Source organism: Protopterus annectens, chromosome 4.part0 (genome assembly GCF_019279795.1).
Source record: "Protopterus annectens isolate FY-2018-M chromosome 4.part0, PAN1.0, whole genome shotgun sequence".
NCBI classification, from domain to species: domain Eukaryota; kingdom Metazoa; phylum Chordata; order Ceratodontiformes; family Protopteridae; genus Protopterus; species Protopterus annectens.
Window position 1 is genome coordinate 13,010,775 of NC_056733.1, and position 26,457 is coordinate 13,037,231.

The window sequence follows — 26,457 nt, forward strand, 5'->3', positions numbered from 1 at the left end:
TCAGTTATGATGTGCAGCTTGTGGGATTTATGCAACACTTGAGAAGTTGCTTTTCCCATAACAAATTAGCAGTAAATCATACAGTAGGATAGCTAAACTTGCACAACAACGTCTACTTCACTTTTTATCAATGACAGAGGACTTACCCCATGAAAATGGGATTAGCAGTGCTGACAACCATGAATACTATTACCATGAGAAATGCACACAGTTGTTCATCCTAGTTCCCCAAAAGGAAGCCAAAGCCCTAAAAAGGTCCAAATCCTTCCCTGAAAGGGGGTCATAGCAATGCTCTTCAGTTGTCATAATCCATCTTACTCTGATTCAACACACTGAAGTTTAGAGGAGATCCACGGGGGAAGTGGCTTGCTTGTCCAGTGGTACAGTGGCACAGCATAATTCTCCATCTAGGTGAGTCACAAAATGTTACTGGACTGTTACCAGCTCTTGTTCAAATGTTCACAGATTGTAGCCATTCTGAGTTTTATGTAACATTTTTCTCTTGTAAATACAAGTCAGCAAGCTGTACCATATAGTTGCATTTAAAACTGAGCACTACAATATAGTTGCTTAGTTTTGGTTATGTGATCCAGTTCCTCAAACTGTAGTCATCTGTAAAATAAGCAGATGATGAAGAGATGATAACTTCTTAGAAGGCATATTAAAAGTTATTTAATGTCCGCTGATATCCAGGATAGGATTTGTCTGCTGAAAGGATATGTAACAGATTCCTTAATGTCTGCAAATAAAATAAATGACTAGTGGGAAGAGAAGTTTTGCATAAAACTAATTATGAGAAGAAGTTAAACTTTTGTAAAAATGAATCTCTAATATACATAATATTTATATATTTATATATGAGCGAGTGAATGTCAGTAAAGAGGGAAACAAAGCTGCAGGATTTCTGGATATTGATAGATGGGATACTGAATTTAACCCTGTCAGGATAATGTGTAAGTGATCTGCAAGTAAATGTTTTGTTGCTGAGTGTTGTGCCTTTTGGGCATTACCCGCTGTCTCCATACTTGCTTATTTTGTAGATGTACTACTATTATATCTGACAATGCAGTGACCATCTCTCATCTGCTAATTGGCATTGCAGTACCTGAGGCATTTAACTACTACCATTACTGGTGTTCTTTCTGACTAAGAATGTTCTGTAAAGTAATTGCATGTAAGACTGCTATGTTAGTGTAGTTGATGTAAAATTATTGTTAGTGTAAGATGACTTGATTTTCTTTTGCCTGCATAGGTATTGTTTTTGTTATCTGTTATGACTTGTGTTTTGTTAAGAACTGTATAATTAACCTGATGTATGAGTTAAGTGGATCAGTCTGTTTTGCCTTGCCAATGTTGGTTGGGGTCGTGGCTAAAAGGGGTCCTTGGAGCAGTTGACTTACTCAGCTAACAAATACAAAATAAATAAATAAAATAGAAAAAAAAATGTTTGGCCAGGGACTACAAAAAGCTCACCCATGAGGTGATGTAAAAGAAATAACGTGTGAAAATTGCTCACAACTTTATACCTGCCTTATGGACATGTTAAGTTCCGAAAGCTATCTTGACAGGAATTTGATATCATATAGGCCAGTCAGACTCTACTTTCAAGACTTAACAGTTAGTTGGCCTGGATCTGGGAACTAGCAGTTGTCATGTGAAAGAGTTATTTTAAACTAATTAAAGTAGAAGTTTGGGATTGAAATACCGAAAGTGCATAACTCTGTAGGTATTCACAGACCAAGTTATCGAAGACCTGAATCCCAAGCCATTTTAAGTTTTAGTGAAACAAGGGTATTTCGCTGAAAACTGCTGTATTTCAAACTTTTCAGCTGTCAGACAACTGTGTTTGCTCAAAGTTAATAATATTATTTATTTGGCTGTTGCTGTACATATAGATTACTGTATGAAGGAGTATGACTGCTTGCCTCCTTAGAACAGCAGATTATTTCACCGTTTGAAAGGCAGTGTTAATTCTGATGCATATTTGCTTACAATCAGTTCTACTTCTTTCTCTTTAAGAATACCTTCTTAAAGTACAACATATTGATAATGTTTGACTGAAAGGCTCGAATCCTTGAAATGCATTTCACAGAATGACATTTTCTTGAAGATGTAATGATTTTTTTAAGTGGAGAAGATTAAAATATCAAAATGAAATTATAGACCTCAGCATTAAAATAATAATAGTAATACTATTACTACTAATAATAAAGGGTGTTATTGGGGGAAAACAGTATTATGGTGCAGGGGTAAAATACTAGTAACCACAGGAAGTGCTATAAATAATACAAATGCCAAAACTCCACAGCAGGGCAGAAAAGAAAGACAATAAAGGTCCATACACCTGTAGGCAAAGACAAAGCCAAGCCAAACCAATGTGGTATAAAGTTTAATACAAAATATCCACATCAAATAAGCACTTTCATTTCGCCTAAGGACACTTCATCAGAATGGTGTATTGTCACAAACAAACTGTTAAAATAATCAAAACCTGAATGTGAGTGGCTGTAAGTTAGTTACAGAACGTTTGAAAATTTAAAGAAACATCACTGAAACTTGTGTACTCTTGTTTAACATATATACACACACATACGCACAACACAATTTGGTAAAAATATTTACAAATATTTACAAAAATATATGTATACAAATATTATTTACAAAAGTGTATAGAATCTCCTGAACATGACAAAAAATGTTATAAAATGCTTGCTTTCAGTTTAAGACAGGAACTATAGAAAGGTGGTCATTTAAACCAGGGTTTATACAGGCATGAAAAATCATATGGCATACCATCTCTTGATTTGTATGCATATGTTTATATACATATATATATATATATATATAGGTTCATAGGTAGGTACTAGGCTATCTGCCCTAGGGCATTTATAAGCCTAGCCAGAATGTGTAGGCTTTCACCTCCCTTTTAGATTAGATTCCTGAGCCTCTGTCCAGCAGGGCCATAGAAGTGTTCCCAAGTGTAAATTTACAATTTCCCATCCATTCATCAAGATTTCTTTTGAAGAGGGTCAGTGAGGGGCTCTGCCTAACATGGACTGGGATTCTATTCCAGAGCAAGGAAAGCCTCTGGGATATGAATCTATCCCTCCAGCATGTCCTATTTATTCTTGTGCTGAGGTTTAAATCCCTGGAGCGTGTAGCTGTAAGGGATTTGGATTTCTTGAGGTGGAGCATGTCCATTAATTCTGGATTAGACATGGCCTTGTAAGTCAGGCAGAGATTGCCTCTGAGTAGGCAGTAAGCAACTGAGTAGAGCAGGAGTTTCTTTAGTCGAGTTGCATAGGGCATCTGTTTGAGGCCCACAATCCTCTTGGTGAGGTACTTTTGGGGTCTCTCTAGCTGTTTCAGGTGTCGGGTAAGGTACATCCCAAATGGGGCATTGTACTCAATTATGGACCTGATGAGCGATGAGTAGAGGGGCACAATGACCTCTCTTCATCAAGATGTGAACCCTTTCATGATTAGGTGGGCTATATAGAAGGTTTTTCTAACCAATTTGGCAATGTGATTATCAAAGGAGAGGTTACTATCTACTTGGGTCCCCAGATCCCTAATTACATCTTGTGTACTTACTGAATTATCAGCTATATGGTAGTTTGTGGGCACATTGTTTTCCCCAAAGGGATGCACTTTTTGCATTTAGCTTGAGGCCATGGTTCTGACACCAGGTATCCTTCTCTGTAAGACCCTTCTGGAGGATGCTTGTGTCAGCCGGAGAGTCTATTATGGCTCCCAGTTTGCAGTCATCTGCGAACTTGGTCAGCCACAGTCCTCCCGTGCTTGTCTGTACCTGAGAGAAGTATATACCGAACAAGAGGGGTCCCAGGACTGAGCCCTGTGAGACATCACTTGTAACCGGTTTGGAGTCTGACATGGCACCCATATTCTGACCATGTGGGTTCTATCCCTGAGCCAGTTTGCAACCCATCTCGTGACATAAGGGTTGATATTTAAGCTGGTAAGCTTATTTATAATGCCAGAGTGGGGTATTGTGTTGAAGGCCTTTGCGAGGTCCAGGTAGGCTGTGTGGACTACCTTTCCCTCATCTATGGCCTTGGTAACTGTTTCAAAGAAGTCAACTAGGTTTAAGAGGCAAGATCTGCCTTTAACAAAGCCGAATTGGATAGGGTCCAGTGTCTGGAGGTTCCCAATGTCTTTGTTTATGAGATTCATGATGATGCGCTCCATAGCTTTGCAGACCAGGCTAGTCAGGATTATAGGGCGATAGTTCCCGGGATATGTTGTGGCACCACCTTTGTGGAGTGGGATAACTGTTGCTGTACGCCATTCTTTGGGTACATATCCTGTAGTAAGGCTGAGTTTGAACAGTGACTTTATGTGAGGGTTCAGTTCTTTTTGGAGCTCGTGTAAGACGCAGCCCGGGACACCATCCGGTCCCATTGATGCTGTGTTTTTTATCTTTGGAGAGGGCTGCTTTCACCTGTGTGTCTGTGATGTCTGGGAGACTACATTCTTCTGAGATAGACACTGGCCCTTTTGTGGGGGAAGGGGGGGGGGTAAAGTTTGCACTGAACCTGTCCGCCAGGATGTTGGCAATGTCAGTGGGTTCAGTGTATTTTTTGCCATTTTGCACCAGCTCAGAGCAGATCTGAGAGTTGCCACCTAGATTCTTGACATAGCTAAAGAAGGCCTTGTGATTATCTTTAGAATCTTTGGCGATTTTTCTTTCGAAGCTGGCCTTTGATGATTTTATGAGGGATCGTAGTTTCTTGCTAATACTGATCAGGGATGCCTTCCCTTTTTGGGATTTTGCTCTATCATGTAATAGTTTCCTCCTTCTGTTGTATAGCTTATTTATGGCCGGGGTCCACCAGACTGGTCTCCTGTTTTTGGAGGAGTGAGTCTTGGTTTTACTTGGGATGGCTTGATCCATGCATTCCTGTAGGTTCATAGGTTCATAGGTTCATACTAGGCTATCTGCCCTAAGGCGTTTATAAGCCTAGCCAGAATGTGTTTGGCTTTCGCCACCCATTTTAAATTTATTTTGCTATGCCCTTTTTCGAGGTTAGTATACTGTGCCTCTGTCTAACAGTGACACAGAAGTGATACCCGGGGTAAACCTACGATCTCCCATCCACTCATCAAGATTCCTCTTGAAGAGAGTCAATGAGGGACTCTGCCTAACCTGGACTGGGATTTTATTCCAGAGTGAAGGGAGCCTCTGGGTTATGAATCTGTCCCACCAGCATGTCCTATTTATTTCAGTGCTGAGGTTCAAGTCTCTCGAGCGCGTAGCTCGATGGGATTTGGATTTTCTGAGGTGCAGCATGTCCATTAATTCCAGGTTGGACATGGCTTTATACGTCAGGCACAGATCGCCTCTGAACAGGCGGTATGCCACTGAGTAGAGCTGGAGTTTCTTTAACCGGGCAGCATATGGCATCTGTTTGAGCCCTTTGATCCTCTTGGTGAGCTACTTTTGGGGTCTTTCCAGTTGCTGCAGGTGTCTGGTAAGGTACATCCCAAAAGGGGCATTGTACTCAATTATGGGCCTGATGAGGGATGAGTAAAGAGGCACGATGACGTCCCCTGATCTAGATGTGAATCCCTTCATGATTAGGTGGGCTATATAAAATGTTTTTCCTAACCACTTTGGCCACGTTGTTGCCAAATGAGAGATTGCTATCAACTTGGGTCCCCAGGTCCCTAATTACTTCTTCTGTACTTAATGGATTACCACCTATGTGGTAATTTGTGGGCACTTTGTTTTTGCCAAAGGGGATGACTATACACTTTTTGGCATTTAGCTTGAGGCCATGGCTCTGGCACCAGTTGTCTGTTTCTATGAGGCCCTTTTGGAGGATGCTTGTGTCGACTGGAGAGTCGATTATGGCGCCCAGTTTGCAGTCATCTGCGAACTTGGTCAGCCACAGTCCTTCCGTGTTGGCCTATACCTCCGAGAAATATATACCGAACAAGAGAGGTCCCCGGACTGAGCCTTGTGGGACACCACTTGTAACTGGTTTGGAGTCTGACATGGCTCCAGCAATTCTAACCATGTGGGTTCTGTCCTTGAGCCAGTTTGCAATCCATCTAGTGACATAGGGGTTTATATTTAAGCTGGTGAGCTTATCTATAATGCCGGAGTGGGGTATTGTATCGAAGGCTTTTGCGAGGTCCAGGTAGGCTGTGTGGACTACCTTCCCCTCGTCAATGGCCTTGGTGACTGTTTCAAAGAAATCAACCAGGTTTAAGAGGCAGGATCTGCCCTTAACAAAGCCGAACTGGGTAGGATCCAGTGTTTGTAGGTCCCCAATATCTTTATTTATGAAGTCCATGATGATCCTTTCCATAGCTTTGCAGACACTCATAGAATGCATTTGTAAAAGATTCTGCTGTTTCCTTTAGCCTGGGGGCTTTGAAGCTTTCCACCTCGGTCTTGAGAAGTGTGAAGTTTGCTTTTGTGAAATTTTTCACAGTAGTTTCCTTGGCTGGGGGTGGGGTCGAGATGTGGATGTCCAGTGTGATTAGCTTATAGTCTGATCTTACCAATGAGGGGTTTACCTCTGGTATGGAACATTGAGCTCCCATGTTGGTGATGACCAGGTCCAATATGCTGTCCCCTCTTGTGAGAGTGCTGACCAGTTGTGCATGGCATTTAAGTTTATAAACTCCAGGAATCATTAGGCAAAGGAGTTAGGACTTGATTAGTTTTCCCAGTCACTGTTTGGGTAGTTGAAATTACCCAATATCATGGTGTTTGGTGAGATTTTCATATTCTCCAATGTTCTCAGGAATGCCGAGTGGGGGTCCTGAGGCAAGTTGGGTGATCTGTAGCAAGCTACAAACTGAAAAGCAGTTTTTCCCACTGTTAGTTGCACATGGATGGTCTGCGATGGCTTGTGCAGTGCAACTAACCTGGCGGTCTGGGTATCCTTGATGAAAATGGATACTCCCCCACCTTTTGTATTTCGGTCCGAGTTCTGGGGCCGAAAAGCATGGTATGAGTTATATCCTGGTAGTGCTGGGGTGCTCTCTGGAGCATTGAACCAGGTTTCTGTTACTGCACAGATTTCGATTTTCTCCATACTGAGGAGTGCCTCGAGTGCGTGCATCTTGAGGTTTAGACTTCTGGCATTCAGTAGCATTACCCTTAGTTTTTTGTTTCTTGTGTTGTCTATGGAGGTGGGTTTGTCTTTTGAGGCTTGCCTAAAAAAGGCACTATGGGGGTGGCAAGAGCCTTAGCCAGTATTCGAAAGCCTAAGGGTGACAGGTGCAAGCGGTCCCTAGCGAAGCAACGTGGCTTGTCGAGCATGTCATCCCAGGCCGACAGACACTGGAACTGGAATGACAGCAATAGCTTAGCCCATTGTTAAAATTGATCATTTTGTCTTTATACTGTGGCATCATTCTTGGTGAGAGCAAGATGCTACTCAGGGTCAGGGTCATACCGGCCTGGGCTACATGATCAGAGAGCTCCTCTATGTTTCTTTTCATGTAGACCAGGGAGGTACGTCGCAGGTCATTCACACGAACATGGACAATGACAGAGTCATATTTGTACTTGCTTTGGAGTGACCTGAGTGCTTGTGTTATGTGGCGGATCCTGGCACCCGAGAGGGAGCTTACAGTGACCTTCTCCTTGTTCAGTCTGGTGAGCGGGACGTCAGTGTGCCTGACAATAGAGTCTCCTATTACTAGTGTATTTGGTGTGTTTTTTAGCCTTAAGGGCTGCGACTGTGTGGCACACTGACTTTGTGAGGTATGTGATACGTGAATATTGTTGTGGGGTAGCGGTTGCTTGGATGTCTGATTTGGAGGTCTCTGCTGCTTTGGCAAATTTTTATTTAGAGCCTCCGAGTATATTTTTGTGTGTTTATGTGTCTTGTTTGCTGATACGATTGGCCTATGTGAGACTGATTGTGAGGTGCGAGTGGTTTCCTTCTCCTCCTGACTGACTGTGCCAGTCTTGGGTTGAGAGAGCTCGGCCTCCAGTTTGGCTGTATAGTTGCATCTCTTACATACATTTGAGTTTGTTGGAAGGAGGAGAGGGTTGTCTGTGTACATAAGGCAATTGTAACATTGCCTCAAGATTCCCAGATTCACCAGCTGGACTGGAGATTATACCTGAAACTGCCCTTTGGACATGCCTGAATAGTTTAAAGAACTGGTTTATTGATTGTCCAGAAGGGACGAATAGGGATCCTTGTACTTTTAAATTGTATAAGGGGGTGTAGTGCTATAGTTTGTTAGTGCTTACTTGAGAAGTTTGAGCAAGTGCTGGGCCGTAAAAGGAAGGTTGAGTGCTTACTTTGAGAGTTTGACTAGTTCTAAGGGAAAAATTGAAGAGCAGACTTTGTGGAGCCGGGAATAGTTTAAAACTGCTTAAACGGCACTGCGCAATGTTGCGTGACATTGCGCGATGCGCAAAACTGCGCAAATGCGGGTTTTAAGGCAGGGAGCTTGAAAGAGATAGGAATTAGCCCAAAATGGCCAATAAGCTACTAGTTGCTGGGCTGAGACCACTCCTTCAGGACAGATAGGCTGCACAAACCTTCCCACCCTCACTGGTGAACAGAGAAGCTTCCTCCTATCCAAGTAAGGATATGGGCAACACAGGAACTTATACCACAGTCCAGAATTCAGTAAAACCTGAAATCCGGACTACTCTAGTTTATAAAAGGCGGGAAACAAGGATATGTTTTTTTTTTTTTTTGCAGAACAACAGTAACTTACACAAGAAACACTGTAAAGGCTTTAAACAGGCTAGTACACTTGAGTGTGTAGCCTACAACAGTTAAACAACACAAAAATTACTTTAAATGACTTTTGAAGTGCAAAAATAGTAAAAAATACAAAAAATAATGCTTTTTAAATCTTAGATAAGCTAGAAACTCACTTTTCGGTGAGAAAATACAGTTGCAGGTAGAAAGGCAGAGAAAAAATACTTAATCTGGTGAAAGTCTCTCTTTTGTCTATCTGCTGCTTTTAGCACTCTGCAGAACACCACGAGGAACTGTGCTGAGTTGGATACAAGTGCAAAACCGCACAAATGCAGGTTTTAAGACAGGGAGCTTGAAAGAGATAGGAATTAGCCCAAAACAGCCAATAAGCTACTAGTTGCTGGGCTGAGATCACTCCTCCAGTGACAGATAGGCTGCTCAAAGCTCCCCACACTCACTGGTGAACAGAGAAGCTTCCTCCTATCCAAGTAAGGATATGGGCAACACAGGAACCAATACCACAGCCCAGAATTCAGCAAAACCTGAAATCTGGGCTACTCTAGTTTAGAAAATGCAGGAAACAAGGATATTTTTTTTTTGCAGAACAACAGTAACTTACACAATAAACACTGTAAATGCTTTAAACAGGCTAGCGCACTTGAGTGTATAGCCTACAATAGTTAAACAACACAAAACGACTTTAAATGACTTTTGAAGTGCAAAAACAGTAAAAAATACAAAAAACAATGCTTTTTAAATCTTAGATAAGTTAGAAACTCACTTTTCGGTGAGAAAATAGAGTCACAGGTAGAAAGGCAGAGAAAAAATATATAATCTGGTGAAAGTCTCTCTTTTGTCTCTCTGCTGCTTGTAGCACTCTGCATGACACCATGAGGAGCTGTGCTGAGTTGGATACAAGCGCAAAACCATGCAAATGCGAGTTTTAAGGCAGGGAGCTTGAAAGAGATAGGAATTAGCCCAAAATGGCCAATAAGCTACTAGTTACTGGGCTGAGACCACTCCTCCAGGGACAGGTAGGCTGCTCAAAGCTTCCCACTCTCACTGGTGAACAGAGAAGCTTCCTCCTATCCAACTAAGGATATGGGCAACACAGGAACTTATACCACAGCCCAGAATTTAGCAAAACCTGAAATTTTAACTACTCTTGTTTAGAAAAGGCGGGAAACAAGGATATATATATATATATATATATATATATATATATATATATATATATATATATATATTTTTTTTTTGCAGAACAACAGTAACTTACATAAGAAACACTCTAAATGCTTTAAATAGGCTAGCACACTTGAATGTGTAACCTACAGCAGTTAAACAACACAAAAATTACTTTAAATGACTTTGGAGGTGCAAAAACAGTAAAAAATACAAAAAACAATGCTTTTTATATCTTAGATAAGCTAGAAATTTGCTTTTCGGCAAGAAAACACAGTCGCAGGTAAAAAGGCAGAGAAAAAAATACTTAATCTGGTGAAAGTCTCTCTTTTGTCTCTCTGCTGCTTGTAGCACTCTGCAGGACACCACGAGGACTGTGGTGCTTGATGAAAATAACCTAGCAGGAGAATCTGCACTCTAAGCTCAGAATTCTGTATTCCTAATTATTTGGCTTATTAACAAGAGTGAAAAAGGAACTTGGAGGTCCACAGTCAGGTCATCTGGGGTTGTGGCAATTTGCTGCCCTGGGCCAGGATGGAAGTGTGGAGAATAGTAATGTACTTGTAATGCAGCATGACTGTAGCACTTTATTCAAAATACAGTTACTATGGGCACGTGAGCACTGCAAGGCACTGAGTGGTGAGAAAAGAGTCTGAGGGGTTAGGCAAAAGACTCTGTTTGGTGGAGTATTCATTGCAAAGCCTATTCTTGGGAGTGGATGGTATAGGCCTATAACTAAGTGTATATTTCCTGCATTCTCTTGTGGCTGCACTTATTGAATTGTTTAGTGATTCATAACCGTGTGCTTTTTTATGCTTTAATCTGTTTAGTACCAGTGGTGTGACTCCAGAAACTATACCCTGGTGGCCTTCAGATCCTAGCGCTTAATAACGATAGTTTATTGGTCAGCAGTGGGAGTAGATATGAGGACCATAGCCTCTGCCCATTGTTTTGCCAAACTGCTGGCATTGGTGGGATTCAAGACCCAGACTGTCTGTCACCCACCAACTTTACAAATAGGCCTTCACAATAAGATAAAACAATAAGACTTGACTACCCCTATCCCTCTGAATCAGATACACCTTTTCTTTGGATATGAATGCATCCTTTCTTTGGAAATGAATACACCCCTTCTGATGGAATTGAGTTCAGTCTTTTCTGGGCAGTACTTCATTATATTTAATCTGTATCTTTTCTGAGCATCTCAGAGGTGTATTAAATTCTATTGTGAAATTGGTAGTCATTTTCTGATATCTGACTGGTTGCTGCCCTTGTATTAGATTGATCTAAGTAAAGGCAGAGGTGCAGTTAGCCACAGACAGTCATCCATTTCATAGTGTCAGTATATCACTCTAAGGATGTGGTCTGAGCAGTCATGATGTACAGCTACAGGGGCTAAATATGTTCGTCCATAAGCCACTTGCCCCTTGTTGCATCTTTAATCATGCATTAGAACTGTTTAATGCACATACTGTTATGTCATACTGATTATGTAATACAGAATTCTGTGTCATGCATCCTTTATAAACAGAAATTCAACATGCTGACCAAATCTTGACCATTTTCCTTAATACCTTGCAACAAATTTCAGATTTATGGGAGGACTGTAAAATGCACAAATTCAAGTCAGTCACATTGTTTTACTGAATATACTCTGGTCACATGCTGGGTCAGGTCATACCATTACTAGCAAAGTCATATAAATGGCTTAATGCTAAAGACCACTATTTTCAGAGGAATGTCTCATAAATGTAATCATAGCGGTCAGGTGAGCTATCTTCAGTGCCTATAACTCCAGAAGTAGTACAATTTGGCATTGCAGTGTAATTAATGTGTGTATTCCCAGATTTTTTCAGTCTATGTCCTGTTTTGTAATTAGAGAATGCCTCTCTTCTTTCTCACAGATTAGTACCAGTCAGCAGTTTTCTTCAATTCAATAAATACTGATAGTGGGAAATGATGAACCGGAATTAAAGAAAACATTAAGGCATGTACCTAGTAATCAGTTTGCAGACAGTCACTTAAATTGCTTAAGTTTGTGTTGTATTGCTTGCATTTATGTTAGACATCACCAGCAGTTTACAAGAAAAGACCTCACTTGAAAATGGATCAATATGTAATTAAAACAGAAAGTGATGTGGCGTGAAGTCCCATGGCTTCAGCTGTGACAGAGATGAAAGTGTCTGACTCACTTTGTTGTTCAGCACAAGATTTATGAGGTATTTATCCTTTAATTTAAATTTCTTTCAAAATTAGTGGGTAGGGAGGAAAGATAAAGGGGGTCATAAATCAACTAGCTGAATTACTTATGTGCGTCTTGTAGTATCTGGAGACTTGAAGGTGAGACAAGTCACAGTACTATATTAAATCTGAGATGGCAGAGTAATCCCCCAAACATAGACAGTGGTTAATGTTGAAGTGTATTGGTGTGGGTATTGGTACTACAGTGATGGTCCTGGCTTTTTATAAGTGCAGGCAAAAATACTAAATGCAGGATAGGTTCTTGCGGCCAAATTCTGTTTGAGGAACAGCTCAGTTTCATTTAATGTATCATCCTGTCCGAAAGCCAGCATCAACTAACTGCAAACAATAGAAGATTTTAAAACAGAATCTAAAATTTGAGAACACAGAACCCCTGCTGGTCCAAAGGATGAATGCTGTATCTCACCCATGCTATGATTCTGTCGGCGGCAATGCATTCATTCCTATGAGGAAAATTTCCCTTAGCTAATTCAGGTCTTTCCACTGATAACAAATGCATAAAGGTGCTTGGCCAGCTAATCTGATGCTCGGAAAATTCTGGTCTCTTAACACTGCCGTTGCACCTTATAGACTATTTTTTTATACATTTCATTCATGCCAAGCCTTTTTTTGGGGGGGGGGGAGCTGCAGGGCATGCAGGGCAGCATGTCATAACTATGTGTCTGTCATACAGGATATACAGGTTCAAATCTCGCCATAGACTTCCATTATAAAACACTTTAACCTACGGGAATCACATTTTTTGAATATATGGCACTAAATGTAATGAATTAATAATATTTTTGAATTTATAGCAACATTCCTGTACCGTGTCTTTGTTTATAGTATGCTAAGTAAAATAATTTTAAAATTGTGCATTGTACTTGTATTATTATATCTGTATAGATGTTTTTGTAAGAGAACATGCTTTTACAACAAAAAAACATTATCTTTCAGGCTTGCAGAAAAGGCCTTTGGTAGGCAAAACATTCTTCTCTAGTAGTAAATCTATTTATATGCTTTATTTCCTAAATACCCCAAAAAAGAAAATAGCATTACTGTTATTATTCTGTGTAAGAGATGACAAATATAGTTATTGAGATATGATGTCTGTTCTCAGCCATGAAAAAAATTCAGAGTATGAAAGGTTTGACTGTCAGATGACCCCTCAACAGTGGTGCCAGTTACTGACAAAATGTCAGTACTTGGGCCAGAGACACAATTGTTTTTTTTTTCTCTTCTTCCACACTAATGCTAGCTGTTTATAAACGAGCTGTACTTGCTGATAGTGTCTCTCATTAGCTATAGTAATCATTGCCTTCTCTCTCTTTTATGTGATAGTGCACAGGGCAATGTGTCATAATTGGGATTTCTTATTTGCCATAATCATTGTCTGTGCTTTATTCTTTTTCATATTTTTGAGGCATTATAATGCCATCACTAAAGTTGTGTGTATTCTTCTTTTTTTTTTAAGTGCCTTCCCCAACTTGCTTTATACCTACTGGACTTCTACCCTACTACCCATGTCAGTGGCTGAATCTTCCAGCCCCTGCTTTCATCCCTTGGACTAACACTGATTTTTGGGCTGGGGCTGGCATGGGACCTAAAGTTTTGCTCGTCCTATGTTATGATTCAAGACGAAAAGGTGGGGTAGTTCGTTTATATGCTTTATTATACAGAAACACATCAGGATGGATAGCAGCAACATAAAATATAAACAAACCGATTAACTGATAGACCATTACATGTATGCATGCTTACATTTCAACAGTTCTCTACAAAATGGTAGTCTGGCTAGCAAGCTCAGTATTTATACACATGTGCAAGCCCAGTCTTTTGTTCAAATCTCTAGGATCAACACATATTCTGATATCATCTGAGCTTTTCTTATGAGCTACCACCGTGGAAGATGCCCATTCAGTTGGTTTGTCAACTGGACAAATCACACCTTGCTGCACCATTTTATCTAGCTCGGCCTTGACTCTATTCTGCATAGCTAATGGAACTTTCCAGGCTGCTCTGACAACTGGGCTGACTTCAGGGTCTAACTTTATGGAGTACGGAAGTGGGAGTTCGCCTAGTTTGTCTTCACAAAGATCAGCATAGGTAGAAAAATAGACTGGGCAAAATTAGAACAGTGGTATTTTAAGCTTACATCGTAGACTTCCTTATTAAATGAAAGTAGTCCCATATTTAAACTGTCTCTGAGGCCTAATAATGACTGTACGTGCCTTTTGACTATGTAAAATTGCAAGTCATAGCTGTTCCCATCAGAATAACATGAAAGCACCACTGAACCTTCACCACCATAAGCAAGCTGTTCCCAGCAGAATAACATGAAAGCACTACTGAATCTTCAGTTTGAATTTCTTCACCACCATAAGCAATAAGCTTCGCACACTTTGCCAAATCAGGCTTCTCTCCAGCACATACTTTAGCAAATGTTTCTGCTGACATAACATTGCACTTTGAACCTGTGTCAACTTTGAGCTCTATGGGTCTTCCTTTTATCTGAACAGAAGAAAATATTTCATTCTTTGCCCATAAATCCAGTGGCGGCTGGTGACTTCAAATCAAAGGGGGGCTGCAGGCTGAATGGGTGGGGGCCAATGGGAATGGGGTGTGGCCAACTATAAAGGGGAGGGGCTATGCTCAAAACCACAAAAACTGGAACTTTAACTACGCTGCCCTGGGTGCCAAACCATCATTATGAGAGTCCAATCAAGACAAAATGAAGTGTAGAAGAAAAAAAATATTTCAGTGCATTGGCTGCATGACAGCTTACTTAATATCTAGATGGAAATAAAAAGGTTGTGAGGCATGAAAAAATAAATTACTTTTTAAATACATTACTGGAATGCCAGTCAAAATCAAGTATAAGAAAAACAAGCAGCACTCAACTCAAACTACTTCTCCTTGCACTGCAATTCTAATTATAATTTATATTTAGCTTTATTAAAGTACCAAGTAACATGCTGAAAGTAGCAGTCTCTGTGATACCCCCACTTGTAAAAATGTTTCTTAGCCAAAAATGTCCTGCTGCCTGACAACTATCTACTTGTTTCAAGGGGAAAACATGATCATAATAATAACAAGCATAAATCAACAGTATAAAAATATGACAGAAACCAGAACATTCTGCAAAATCAATGACAGATGAAAAGCCACTGTAGTACTTGTGTCTACCTTGGATGGGAGGATACTCTGCACATTTACACTGCATAACTGCTCCTTGCCTTGCTTGGACACATCCAGAGTCACTACATAGGGGAATGGGGTACAAGTATGTCACAATTTGAAACGTCTCTGGCTGACTGTGATGGCCCTGACACATATGTCATACCTCTCAACCTCAGAGCAAGACATCTGGACAAAGTCATACACAGAAGTGGGACAAAGGCCCAAAAATAAGGACAATTTTTAAATATTGCTCTTATAAACTTAAAAAGATAATACAATATTAGGTCTTGCATTAGTATGAATTTTCTGAGGGGTATGAAATCTGAAACTGAAATGTCTGTCATTATTTTCTAACTTCAATCTTTAATGATTTGCCACTAATTTGACAAAAAAACACAATTTTATGAAAAATGGACCAAAAATGTGATGCACAAATATAAAATAGCCACACAATACAGCTGGGAACCTGTCAAAGAAGGGGCACTTTTTTAATATTAGCATTGCTAACTTGAACAGCTGACAAAATAAAAGAATCTACATGCATTTCTGAAACAAAAGTAATCTATAACTCAGATTATTGCAGTTATTTCTTAATTTAAACCCTCCACATTTTCTTCCAAAATTGCCATTTTGTGGCGGGATTATTAGGGGAAGAGCAACATTTTGAGCCAAAATTGGGGACAGTTGAGAGGTTTGGATATGCCTAATTCTGTAAAGAAATGTATTTGCATGTACCTCTCAACCTGTTAATGCAGGAAATCTGGTCAAGGCCAAATATACTGGGGGAACATATAAACAGTACTAAAAATTGTTGTATAAACTGAGGCAGTTGATAGAATAACAGGTCTTGCTTTAGCATGCATTTTTCTGAAGGTTATGAAGTCTGAAACTCAGTGTTTGTCATTATTTAGTGACTTAATTTGTAAATTATTTGCCAGAAAACCACACATTTTATGAGGAGCAAACCAAAAATAAGAAGCAAAAATCTATTCATTCTGTGAAAATCTGGACAGTTGAGAGGTATAGTTCAGCCGGGGCTGTCTTTGAGTTTGCCGCCCTTCCCCCTCACAAAATCATTGTCAAATGGAGCCTCTGCAGCATTCCTGAACCATTACTTGGCTGTTTCACACCATTTACCATAAACACTAATGTGCATATGCTTTACTTCTACGATGATTTGGACTTCATTTGAAAGTTTTATCTTGCATTTTACAGCACAAACACTAAAACATCTGCTAAACAAAGCAATGCAATCTCACAATGAAAACAGACTTATTAGCATTAAACCTTCTCTGCCCTTGAAACTCACATTCATTGAAACAGCATTGAAACCTACATTCAAAGAAAATACATTTTGCCAGTAGCAGATAAAGATTAACTTTGGGCTGTTTTCAAATCATAGGCCCCTTGCACACAAAACATACACGTGCCCTTTGATACACCTTCCTGATTGTATTAAATTATATCCCTTGTACAATATAATATCTAGATGGAAATAAAAAGGTTGTGAGGCATGAAAAAATAAATTACTTTTTAAATACATTACTGGAATGCCAGTCAAAATCAAGTATAAGAAAAACAAGCAGCACTCAACTCAAACTACTTCTCCTTGCACTGCAATTCTAATTATAATTTATATTTAGCTTTATTAAAGTACCAAGTAACATGCTGAAAGTAGCAATCTCTGTGATACCCCCACTTGTAAAAATGTTTCTTAGCCAAAAATGTCCTGCTGCCTGACAACTATCTACTTGTTTCAAGGGGAAAACATGATCAAAGTAAAAAATGAAATGCAAACAAGAAACAATCTCAAGATACATTACTTAAAGGATTACTGTACAGGTAATGGACCACACATGATAGATTGGCATTCTGTTTGGTTTACAGGTAAATCCTGCAAAGATGACTGCAAGTCTCCAACAAATGTAATGAGCTTCCAGGAGCGGCCTTAGGTCAACTGTTGCCCTAGGCAAAAGGGCTACATGGCGCCCCCCACCATACCTCCCAGTGCTCCCATCCCAGTGCGTTTTAAATTTGTTGTTTTGAACATTTTTCCAGTAAACAATGCATGCACCAATAATGACAAAAATGCCCAATTCAGAACATTTCTATCATAAAAGTCTACTCAAATTCTACAGTCCACCAGTATCAGTAAATATGCACAATCTCTGAAGAAGTAAAAATCATCTAAATAATTCCACAAAGAAATCTGTAACTAATGAAGAGGTTGCTGCTAGCAAACAACTTTATATTTCATTGTTTCATCTACAAATAAAGTGCCTGTTGCCCTTGAGGAATAAATTGCCTATGTTGCATCAAAAAAATGATAAGCTAGTAATATTGCAGTAGGGAATGGATGGCAAACTGATAACAGGTTCATATAGTTACTAGATATCTTCACCAAAATGGACTGCAGCATCCACCCCCTTTACAATACAGTACAGTATCAGCAATGCATCTATTTACTGTGGGAGTAGAACCCACAGCCTTCTGCATCAAATGCAAGTACACTACCTGTTATGCTATTAACAATGCAAGCAGACTCAGCATAAGCAGCACTAAACTTTTGTTCCCCTGCAGCTCTCAGCTTCTTGTAAAATCTAATTGACACTCAGCTGTATCTCTGAACTTTGCAGCACAAGAAATCTGGAAAAAGCCAAAATTTAGGGGGGTGGGGCAAAAGACCAAAAAACAGTGACACATTTTAAACATTGCTTATATAATGTTGGAAAGTTGCTAGAATAAAATGCTGTGTTTCCACCATACATTTCACTGCTAAGTATTTAACCCAGGACCCTGTGCAAAATAGTCAGAGCAACATACCACTATGCCAAATCATCTGTTTTATGAAAGACAGGAAGATTGAAACTTAAATGGCTACCATTTAGTGAATTCAGTTCTCACCACAGCTGTCAACATCTTGACACAAAACACCTGAACAAAGCCAATAATGGGGGAATACAGCCCCCAAACATATTCAGTGAATTCAGTTCTCACCATAGCTCTCAACCTTGGCACAAAAAACCTGGATGAAGCCAATAATGTGGGAATACAGTCCCAAAAATAGGGACAAATGTCAAATATCCTTCTTATAAACTTAGAAAATTGTTATAATAATAGGTTTTGTGTTACCATTTACTTTCTGAAAAATATGAAGTCTGAAATTCAAATGCTAGTTATTTATATTTATTTAACATTTGTTAACCAGGAAAGTCTGACTTGGAACAAAAGCCAGTTTTTAGCAGAGGCAGAAACACTCCAGACACATATCTTTGTAAGATGGGAGGACACCAGAGCAAACCAGCACAAACACAGGGAGGACATATAGACTCCACACAGAAGGCACCCCAGCCAATAATCAAACCAGACAACCTGCAGCTGTTAGGCAACAATGCTACCACTGCACTACTGTGTTAAAAAACAAAAATACAGAAACCACAGATTTTATGAGGAACAGAGCAAATATGAGGCATAAATCTGGAAATTTTTAGATGGTGGTGGGTAGGAAATTTAGGCTCTTGCCACTTGGGCCCAAGATACTGGGTTCAAGCCTCATTCTCTACCCACCACCATGTAGCACCTGGGGCATTGTACTCACACTTAGATATATAATGTGATCTACCCTTACAAGTGCAGTTATACAACATCAGACACGTTTTGATTGTGGACAGCAGTTGCACTTAGAGAAAATATATTTTTCTGGAGGGCAAGCTCCCTCTTACACCTCACATCATGGTGGCTATGTCCATACACCCACTCTGCTTACATATCATCTCTAAGACAGCTTCATCTTTGGAAAAGGAGAAAACTCAGGATACTGAACTCTTGATATTTAGGTGCAAAACAAGTTTAGCACACACATATGACAGCATGAATTAATCTATATGCGCGCGCGCATGTGTGTGTGTGTATGTATGGATGCAAGATGAATAATCAAAATGTAACTTTTCCTGAAATCCATTTTAGTGAACAAAACTGTTAAAAAAAATGGACTAATTGAAAAAAAAATTTTTTTGCAGGGTCAAGCTGCCATGCATTTGCCTCACCCACCCCTCAGCTACTAACTTAAATATATCAACTCTGAGATCACACACTACAGGAGAAAAGAAAACAAAAACTTTTTTCTAGTATTCAGTGATCTCTACAAAACAATGGTCTTCCATTAATCTTTTTGGAAAGCATTATCTTCAACAGTTTATTTCAAACATAATGCATTCACTATTGTTGTACTTCAACCATTAAAGTTTCCGCATCCATGTATCAAGTTTACTTCTGATTTCATTTTTGCTAGTGAAGTACCAGCAAGTGTTATCAGTGTCATATTCCTCTCAAAGAGAAGACAAAGTTAATTGATATGTTTTTCGTTAAGGGTAGTTCTTTCTGACTGCCAGAAATACTGATGTCCACAATACTTTGCATGAAGGTGAATGACTGTTTTTTTTTTAATGCTGAAACTTTCGAATGTACCAAAAGTTTCAGCATTAAAAGTACGAGGGAGTGTGTGTGCGTGTATGGTTTGCAGGTTAGGATTAGCGTAAAGGGTATGTGAGGGGATAGATTTAGTGTTTTGTGTATGTGTTTATGTGAAATGTGTGTGAAAATTTTGTGTAGTGGTATTTGTCAGGAAAATGGTTGCTGATAAGTTAATGTTTAGAGTTGGGGCTGGGGTAGTAGTAGGGTTAGGGGTGGCACACATGAGTAAAGCGGCATGGGAGGCAAAGCCCCCTGTCCATCCATATTCATGTGTGCTAACTCCAACCCTGCTGTTTTAACCTTACTCATTCACTTTTTTTTTCAGTTTACCAATAACAAACAAAGCCTTTAACAACAAATAAATTCCAAACACCAACAGTGTTAAAAAACAAATTGTAACCAAAAAATAATAATGTACATTCAAACAGGGAATCCCCTATGAAATTAAATGCTTTCCTCCCATTCCATAGAGAACTTCATCAGAACATTTTATACATCCACAGACCATAATTAACACTTAAATAACATTACCTGTCAATCAACTATTATCAATACAATAAAAATAATTAGGAACACTAAAACATATAAAATCTCACACACACACACACACACACACACACACACACACACACACACACACACACACACACACACACACACACACACACACACACACACACATACACACACACACACACACACACACACACACACACACACACACACACACACACACACACACACACACACACACACACACACCCTACCTGAGCCAAAGCTTTCTGCGGCATTGTACAAAGTCCCTGCAGCTCACTTTTCGTGCCGAATTGTACAGCAAAGTCCCAGTCCCTGCAGTTCACACTGACATCCCTCCCGCAAGACGACAAGAACACCAGTAGTCCTTCCTGCCTGCGGACGTTGCAGTCCAATCCCCTTCCAGTCTGTGCAGTTGTAACTGCATAGACTGCTGGGAAAATTCAGAGTTGAATGTTGCCTTTATACTCCGGACTGCTTGTGGAGACAGTCTGGATTTTTTGCGCATGCTCCAGACTGGTTCACCAGCAGTCCGAATGCCGCGAGTGCGCATGCGCGATGTTCCGGGACTCGCGTTTTTTTATTTTATTTTTGTTTTTGTTTTATTTTTTATTTTATTTTCGTTTTTGTTTTATTTACTTTTGGGCTGAGCTGCACAGCTGGGAGGCTGCAGTCCTGCAGTCCGATAGCACGAGCCACTCCTGCATAAATCTACTGCATTGACTGTTTCATTCGTACAGACACACCATCAACATAAAATGTAGGGTCACAGCTTTCTAATTGATCGACTTGTCTCCTTGAATGTTCTCTTTTAATAACAGAATGAGCCTCTTTTGATTTACAAAATCTTTGGAAATTATTCCACTATTTTACATCTGTGGCATTGCTGAACAAAAGCTAAGCACTTTTCTCTTTTAGACACATGATTGCCAACACAACTATGACAGTTGACTATGAGGCTAGGTAGGGCACATGCTTTAAGTTTGCTGACTCACCCTTGAGATTCACTGAAACTGTATGTGCTCTGGAATTTGCTAGAAAGCTACAGGGTTTACCAGGGGGCTGCTGCAGGTCCTGCAACACTCCCATGTGCTTGGGTCTGTTTCTTTTAACCACGTGCTGCATATTATCAACATTAGCACTAGAAGATACTGGAAGCTTGCATTCAGGTGCGGCCTTAGGCCAACTGTTGCCCTAGGCAAAAGTGCTCCATGGCGTCCCCCATCACACTATCCGATGCCCTCATCCTGGTCTATCTAAACCAAATAAATACTGGAAAAGTGCCCCTGCTAGAGTGGTGCCCTAGGCGGCTGCCTAGCTGGCCTATGCCTAAGGCCTGCTATGCTTGCATTTCTCATTTGTAAGCATATCTGACAAATCTCAGTGGCCTTATTCAAAGTTAAATCACTGTCTGTCTCGAAGCAGTCTTTCCACACAGCATCATCTTTAATACCACACACAAGTCTGTCTTTTATCAACTCATCCCTTAAATCACCAAATCTGCACATTTTAGCTTTGTTTCTCAAGTCAGTTAAATGTGCTGCAAAACTTTCCCCAGGCTTTTGATCCATTGTGTAAAATAAGTGCCTTTCCATTGTAGTATTCATTTAGGGGTTACACATTTCTCTAAATTTATGTTTTAAGCTTGATTCAGCCAGTACCACTATATGGCGGTTCCCTCTCCCCTGCAAACACAGCAAATGAATGAGCATACACAAATGAGCACTCCCTTTCTATGGCCTCTGAACCAGCTGAATTAAGCAGAATAAATGCCTTTGTATGCGCATCTTTGTCAGAAAATGCAGCTTGTAACATACTCTTGCTCAAACACTGTCCAATTCTCTGCAATATTATTATCAAATACAAGTGGAGCTGGTTTTTGAAATCCTTCAGCCATGTCAACAAAGTATATATAAACACACTGCAACTATGGCCCTTGTAATTACATACGAACATGCACACACATACCAGGTACTTGTAATAATCAAATTCACAATAAACTCTTCAATGTACTGTACTTTGCAAAATATGCTTTGAAATGGCTGTATTTTGCAAAATAACTGTACTGTAATACTGCACGAACTTGCAAACACTCTGTATACTTCGAATATCTTGAATAGCTTTAATTAATGTGAAAAAGTACCACATAGCGAAAAATGCAGTCGTTTTCCTTATTTTATACATTTTATGCAATCCTGACATTGTTTCAAACATTTTCATAACCATTTCAAATGTTTTTATCAATTCTGAGTGCTTTGTTTTACACTCTTTGAGTAAGAAATCATTAAAGCAAGTTTTAATACCTGGAATTTGTTTCTGACCCATGGGAGCCGGAACCATAGAGCGAGGGGGGAGGGGAGCCCCCCCCCCCCACTTTTGCAGATCATCTCATTTAAAAAAAAAAGCCATGGCTCAAAAGACAGATGCAGCTGAATGATTCAGCTGCATCTATTCTAGCATGTCTTTTTTTTTCAATTTCCCAACCCAAATCACTACTGGCAGCCGAAAAGACAAACAGATGATAAACTATACTATAGGCGCCGGAACCACAGGGTGAGGGGAAGGAGGACTCAGGTGCACATCGCACACTAATTTAAATACAAAAGTGCGTGGAAAGCACTTCTTGCTGATAAGGCTCCCAAGTGTTAGCTCGATGGATAACTGCTTACTTCTAAGGCTCCAGTTCTGGGGTAAGTCAGTGATATTTCATTCTGTTACGCTTATGCAGTAAGTGATGGCCGTTTATTTTATGCAGTAGCTGCGAAGTGATAGCGATGGCCGTTTAGTGCTAGCTCCATTTATTTTATGCAGTAGCTCCGAAGTGATATTTCTGGCTCCATTTATTTTATGCAGTAGCTCTGAAGTGATAGCGATGGCCGTTTAGTACTAGTTCCACTTCCATTTATTTTATGAAGTATCTCCAAAGTGTTATTTCTGGCTCCGTTTATTTTATGCAGTAGCTCCAAAGTGATAGCGATGGCCGTTTAGTGCTAGTTCCATTTATTTTATGCAGTAGCCAGATAGCTCACTTTGCCATTAGCCTAAATCTTTCTTTATCCCACTATGTTTTGTAAAGTGGCTGGAATTTCCCTAAATACCTTAATCAAACCAGTCACAAAATGGTACACAGATTGTTACAGATTTGATTGTATTAATGTTAGTGTACGCATTGCATTTGTAATTCTGTATTTTAAATATACAGAATAGAAAACATAGGAAGTAACAGTACATGAGTTTACTGTATGAGGAATTGCTGGCTGTTCCCATGGTGGTGTGAGAACAGTGTGAAAGTTGGTGAAATATTTGAGGCATTGCTTAGAATTGTCATCAAGGTTTTAAAACATTTACAGTCAGTTATTTTGGTGTTATAATGGGCTCTGACATTGGGTACCACTTGAGAGTGCATAGTATTCCAAGATGTTGATGACTGTTTCTAGAGGTCATTTACACATAATTACAAGTGTAATGCTTTCACCAAGGATGTATTCAAGTTGTTTAATGTCTGGAATAATTTATGTGCTAGAGTTTATAGGTACAATGCTACTGGATTTATATCAAAAAGGGCCGTAGCTCCAAAGTGATAGTGATGGCCGTTTAGTGCTAGTTCCATTTGTTTTATGCAGTAGCTCCAAAGTGATATTTCTTGTGTGTAGCTCCAAAGTGATATTTTGTGTGTGTGTGTGTGTGTGTGTGTGTGTGTGTGTGTGTGTGTGTGTGTGTGTGTGTGTGTGTGTGTGTGTGCAGTTGGGCTCAAACCCTGTACCTTACGTACAAGGTCCTGCATTTTCTACCCACACCACCACATGTGATTCAGGGAATTTGGCTCATACTTTTGGTCTGTTCCTCTTAAGATTTATGGCTTTCTGGCAAATCATAATGAAAGCCCTTTAAGTTTCAGTCTTACCATATTTTTATTTGGAAACACACAGTCAGGGCCGGCCTTAGATGAACTGGTGCCCTAGACGAAGTAGTACACCGGTGCCCCTTAAGCACCACCCATACCGTGCTCACGAAACACCCCTATAAGCCACACCCACAGGTCAGTCACTCCCCAGGAAAGCCACTCCAGCCATTTCCTTCATTTAAATGCATATGAAGAAAAGATACCTTGTAATGTAGTTAAACTGAAAGTGAAGGACAGTGGAATTTTCCTTTAATAAACTTGCTTTATCAGTTGCCCCATCACATATATTTTGGTATAAAAGTCACGTCCTTAGAAAATAGAAGCTCACATGCCTTGTTTTAAAGAGTTGCTTAAGTTAATCTAAACATTTTAATTTACTTTGGGGTAGGCAAGTGAACCTTACAGCTCAATGAAAGTAGAATAGCAACCTCCCTCCTCCATGTGTACAGTAGCTTAAGCTTGAATAGCACAAACACAGATAGACATTTGCTAAACAATACAGTCTCACAATGAAAACAGACAGCATGAGCAATAAACTTCTCTGCCATTGAAACGGCATGAAAATCAACATTCATAAAAAATGCATCTGGCCAGTGGAGGCTTAAGTTTACCTTTGGGCTATTTTCAAAATGGACTCCTTGCACACATTTTTAGGGCCATACATACATGTATGTGTTCTTTGATTCACCTTCCTGATTGTATTAAGTTACATTCCTTGTATAATAAAGCACCACTTGTTAGTGTGTTTTTTAAATTTGTAGTTTTGAACATTTTTCCACTAAGCAATGAAACAAAATGCATGACCCAATAATGACAAACCTGCCCATTTCAGAACATTTTAACCATAAAAAGGGGATAGGAGAGTGGCCTAATGGTTAAGGTGTTTGCCTTACAAACACAAGGTGCAGGGTTTAAGTGTCACAAGGGATAATTAGCTAGGCTTAAAATGGCTCACAAGGGCAGTTAGCTTAGTACTAATCTATGAACCTATAAAAGGCCACTCAAAGTTCTGTCATTACCATCTACAAGTCAGTAAGCACAATCTCTGCAGAAGTAAAGTTCATCCAAATAATTCTACATTAAAGAGATTTTTTAATAATGAACAGTCTTGTTGATGACAAATAACTTTACATTTCAGTGTTTCATCTACCAATTCACTGCCTGCCGCCCTTGAAAAATTACTTTCCTATGTTACACAAAAAAAAAAAAAATGGTAAACAGGTAATATTGCAATAGGGAATAACTGAGAAACTGACAACAAGTTCATAGTTACTAGGCATCTTATACAAAAGAGGACACACTCGGGAATGCAAAACCCCTATCCCCCCTTAAAATGCACCAAATAATCGGCAAGCAGTGCATTATATACATGCCTCCATACTTTTCAATCTCTTTGTACAAGAACGCTGGAAAAAGCCTGAAACAGTGGGGGGTGGCAAAAGAGGGACAGATTATAAATATTGCTCTTATAGACTTAGAAAGTTGCTAAAATAACACCATTTTCTTAGCAGGCATTTTCTGAAGGGCATGAAGACAAACTCAAATGTATGACATTTAGTTATTTCAATCCTCAGTGATTTGCCAGAAAACCACAAATTGTATTTGGAATAGGTCAAAAATATGAGGCAAAAATCTGAACAGTTGAGAGGTATGCTCATTACCATATGGGCATTTGCTAAAATTATCATAGATCTCCCAAGAGGCAATGTTGTGAATGGGACCCAACAAAAATACAATCAGAGTAGAAGTCTTTGTGGGATATGTGTCTTCTACAAAAAATATTGGTTAATCTTTTGCAGTGTGACCATACCCTAAATACATGCAAGGCATCTGACCCTAACCCACAACTAAAATAGGACAAGTACCACAATAAGGGAAAAAAAAAAAAACAATTTTCAAAATGGGGCACTTACTTGCCAGCCCTAGGAAAACAAGTCAAACTGCTGGACGGATGATGCTTTACATGCAAGACACAAACTGCACTGCGGCAAGAAACAGTTTAAAATGGGTTGGCATCTGAAGGTGGAAGGGTGCAAAGCTCTGTAGGTTTATGACTACTGCACAAGTGATCCATATGATGAACATCACACAGCTACTAGGTTGTGCTCAGATTGCATTTTTTAATAATGTTCCTGTCTAGAGATGGCAACAATAGTGTGTAATCATGTGCCTGTTACATAAATACTACCAATTCAGTGGGAATAGAACTAAAGGAATAAGCACACCCTTTACTGAAAC

The 26,457-nt window shown here is 39.6% G+C and overlaps 1 protein-coding gene across 1 annotated transcript in view; it reads left to right on the plus strand.

Annotated features, from left to right (window-relative positions):
- Positions 1–26,457, plus strand: part of RHBDL3 (rhomboid like 3) — a 951,138-nt gene that overhangs the window by 784,680 nt on the left and 140,001 nt on the right. The gene's annotated exons all lie outside the window — the stretch shown is intronic.